Genomic DNA, 4,188 nt, shown 5'->3' on the forward strand with positions numbered 1-4,188 from the left:
GCCCCCCATAGTGAGGATTAAGCGGTGTATAGATGATGGATGGATGGATCTAGTTAATACAGCCTGTTCTGTCTTCACTACAGTTTCATTTTTACGGGTATTTTAGTTTGCAATAGATGTGAAACTCCAGACAAAGTGAACAAAAACTTTGCTCTCTGTGATGTTTTCAGATCAATATTGGTGCTACTTATAAGGCCCTTCATGGCCCAGCCCCCATATATATATATATGTGGATTATTAGATCCTTACTCTGCCAGCCGACCTCTCCGATGCATCGATCAAGGCCTCTTGGTTGTTCCTCGCTCCCTTTTTAAATCTAGAGGTGACCGTGCTTTTGAGGTTGTTGCTCCGAAGCTCTGGAACAATCTGCCTCCTGAAATTAGATCTGCTGACTCAAAAACTGCTAAAAACCCACTTTTATAGGCGAGCCTTCCTTTAAGGTGTCGTTGCGTGTTGTTATGTCTTTCCTGTCCTCTCTCTATTCTCCTTTCCTGTGCTGTTCCCTGTGCTGATACTCTGTGTTGTATGTATACATGTTTGTTGGAACTAATTTTAAATTGCATCACATTATGTTTGTACCATATTTTGTCAAAATTGTGTTTTGATCTTTTTGTGGTATGTGAACGCGCTTTGTAACCCTGTGTTTTAAAAAGCACTTTAAAAATAAACCTATTAAATGTGGAAGAAGTACATCATTGGTGCATGACTATCCATTAATGTGACAGCATGCAGTTCAGACTTGTGTCATGTCAAATACAACAAGCGATACAAACTTTTTACTGTGTCTGACCTCATAAGATTATTGTTGTGACTTTTACAGACGAGTGACAGACATGAAGGCGACATGCTCAGATGCCGTCAGATTAACGGAGAAGAGTTTGTTGAGTTGTGCTTAGGCCATGTACAACTATATGTACGTTCCTCAGAGGAATAAACATACAGCCGAGTCTTCGTTCTAAAGTGACATCATCTCCAGAGCTGACATACTTTCTGAACATGATCCATCGTCTCTTTTCTCCTCCCAACTGGGTCACCTTTGTTTCAGTGAAAGTGATGAGTCACTGCCTCTTCTCAAAGTCCTCTGATGATGTTATCTAACTCACCTTTACTGCCGTTCTTCTGGCCACTTACAGGAGCTCAGAAAACATACGTTACTGTAAGAGAAACCCACAATGACAACTGCAGCCTCTACCTGTCTGTCTGTCGCCTAATCGTGGCGTTCTTGCCTCTCTCTCAGTGACTCCATGATTAGCTCTGATAGGTCAGCAGCGGTGCACGATATACTTAGATTCCATTTTCTTTCAGCTTGTGTCATCACTAAAGGAAGGAGAAAGTCTTTGAGCATGTTCCTCTGATTTTCTAATTTATGCCACACAAGGCAGTGAAGCGTTCATTCATGACACAGCTGGATGATTGTGGACGGATACCAAAGAGCAAACGCTGCGCTGGTGTCGTGTCTCTGAAAATAATGCTACACACAAATACACAGCTTTTTGATTTGCAATATTTGTTGACACCGTCTCTGAATTCTGACATCATGCAGCAGCACCCCCCACCCACCCACCCACCCAGAGATACAAGTCTTTCAACTCTGGTCCTGTTTGATCCAATGGAAATAAGAAACAGTGTATTGTATCCAGGCAACAAGTTCGTTGCCAGGTGACAGATACAGAGGTCCTGAGACCAGAGACTGCGTGTAACGACTCCACATGAATAAGACGAGGCAGAATATCAGTCACCTCCTGCAACTCACGCGTTTCTTTGATAATCCTGCTTTGATCAACTTTACCATCACAGCAAACAACAGGCGCACATCTGTGTGGCAGCATCCAACCCGTACGCTCCTTTCTCCTTGAACGGAAACAAACGCAATAAATGCTGCACATGGGCAGATGAAGTGACAGTAAAACTCAACGGCAGGAAGCTGATCTCCGCACCTTTTGTGAACCTTAATCAGCCTGCCTAATTGCCGCACGGAATCAGGATGTACACAGTGACGGCTTATCAGAGAAGACATATCCGCCAGCAAATATGAAAACAGCCATAAGTGGTGGGATTATCAAATGTGCTCCTGCCAGAACGCTGGGCCTTTCATGTGGCAGCCATGAGCAGAGATAATGATCATTTCCGAGGCGCTTGCTTCGGCTGACAAATCCACCGCCACCATTAAAGGCTTTCATTCTCCCCCAGAGCTGTGTGGGGCGACTCTATACTTTTACTTTGATTCAGATGCATCTCCTTTAGCAAGGGGCATTTGTTTACTGAGATATATTTAGCTCAAGTGAAAACTCAGATTTGTAAAGCAAATATTGGATGTTAAACTGTCTGTTAGTTTACTGCTCCTGCTGCCAGTGGGACATTAAAGCTGCACTCGTCTTCCTTTATACCACATACTCATAAAGTATCACAGACCTGATACCTGATTTTATATCCCCCATACCTCTCCAGTGGTTGTTAGCTTCTTTTAGCTCATTGTTTTGGTTTTAACCAAAGAAGATAACTGAAGATTTCATCAACCCTGTCTACTGTTCCTGTGTTGGTGGAACATTAAAGCTGCACAATTTTTATTTTATTTATTTTTTAATATATACCAAAAAAGTGACAAAATAGATGATAATTAGCTTCTGTTAGCTTACTGGCTTGGTGGTTAAAGTTTGTTTCCATGAACCCTGTTTATTGTTCCTGTTGTTGGTGGAACATTAAAGCTGTTGTTGTTGTTGTTGTTGTTGTTGTTGTCGTATTGACTAAATGTACCACATAGTCACAAAGTAGCAGAAAACTCTGACCAGAATCTAGAATTTTCCTCAGCTCCACGAGGCCTTTTGGTCTTAGCTCCCATCAGTCCTGTTTCATCCTCCTGCTGTTGGTGAAGCTTCAGTATTTTTACTCTATAATGTCACAATGTACAACAAAGAGACAAAGCACTGGATTCGTCACCTGATTTTATAATTAATCTCAGCTCTATGAGACATTTTAGCCTCTTTTAGCTCATTGTTTCGGTTAGCTTCCATCAACACTGTGTTTAGCATACGCTAGCAACAAAAAAGCACTGGAGCGCCGCCAGGAACAAAACAAAGGAAAAGCAAAGCCGGTGACTATCTGGCAAAGAAAGTCAAACACGTAGTGGCCAGATCCCCAAACAGACTTCTTCAGGATGGGTTGAGATGAAAACGGAGCTAAAAGGAGACTGAATATTAGACTTAGATGGATCAGGTGACCAGAATCATGACTCCACATAAATTCTAATGTTAGGAGTTCATGCGTTATGGCTAACATCACAACTATGTGAGATGTAAGATTCATCAGCATTTTACTTTAAACATTTGTACATTCTTGCAGTTTTTATGGGAGGAAACTTGTACTTTGGAACTTGGTATTTGTAAGACAGAACACATTTTTATACTGGTATATTTCTGGTCATTTATCTTGAGTAAATGGTAAAAGAAGATAGCGTTACCAATAATAAATAAAAGATAATTACATGTTTACTTTGGTTTACAAAAGGAAAATACCTTTGGGAATTCAGGACTGCTGTTACTACACTAGACTCCAATCTCTAATATCTATTTTAACTTGTTTTTTCCCCCTCAAATTAGTAATAGATAATATTTGAGATGTAAATTTGCAGACGTGAAGAATAAAGCGTTTTTTTTCCTTTGTGTCTTTAGTATTAGAATAGAACAAACATGACTGAATGTTTCAAACAGATTGCATGTCCCCTGATGCTGGAAGATGAACAAACATCTCAGAATTCATTCAAAGACAAAAAAAACCCATCTGATATTTGTGTCCTTCACAATAAAAGAACACCACAGTCACATAAAGGTCACGCTGCTGCCACAACATAGTCAGAGCTCTGCTGCCATCTTCTTGCTGTTTCTTCTAAATGCAACTGAAAGTAATTAAAAGACAGACACAAGAATTAAACTGTGCAGATCTGCCATCTGTTCTTTAGAAAGCATATTTCTTGGAGGCGGCTAATTAGTGTGGAAGAAGTTGTACCTAAAAAAAAAAAAAAAAAAAAAAAAAAAAAAAAAAAAAAGCTCAATACTGAAGCTACTGCCATCTGTCCCAGGGCAGTAAACCGAACTCTGAGTTCACTTAGATCTTTTCTTCTCTCTGTCGTGAAGCACAATCTAAATCAGTGGGGCCTGCTCAGTATTACATAATACGGACAGGATGCTGGTT

General features: G+C 40.4%; 1 protein-coding gene across 1 annotated transcript in view; it reads right to left on the bottom strand.

Moving 5' to 3' along the window:
- Positions 1–3,645: 3,645 nt before the first annotated feature.
- LOC103354937 (CD209 antigen-like protein E) overlaps positions 3,646–4,188 on the bottom strand; it is a 10,187-nt gene continuing 9,644 nt past the window's right edge. The window contains exon 7 of the mRNA XM_008278547.1: positions 3,646–3,892. The gene's annotated coding sequence lies outside the window, so the exon portion shown is untranslated. The remainder of the gene's footprint in view (positions 3,893–4,188) is intronic.

Source organism: Stegastes partitus, unplaced genomic scaffold (genome assembly GCF_000690725.1).
Source record: "Stegastes partitus isolate 25-593 unplaced genomic scaffold, Stegastes_partitus-1.0.2 Scaffold126, whole genome shotgun sequence".
Lineage (NCBI taxonomy): Eukaryota > Metazoa > Chordata > Actinopteri > Pomacentridae > Stegastes > Stegastes partitus.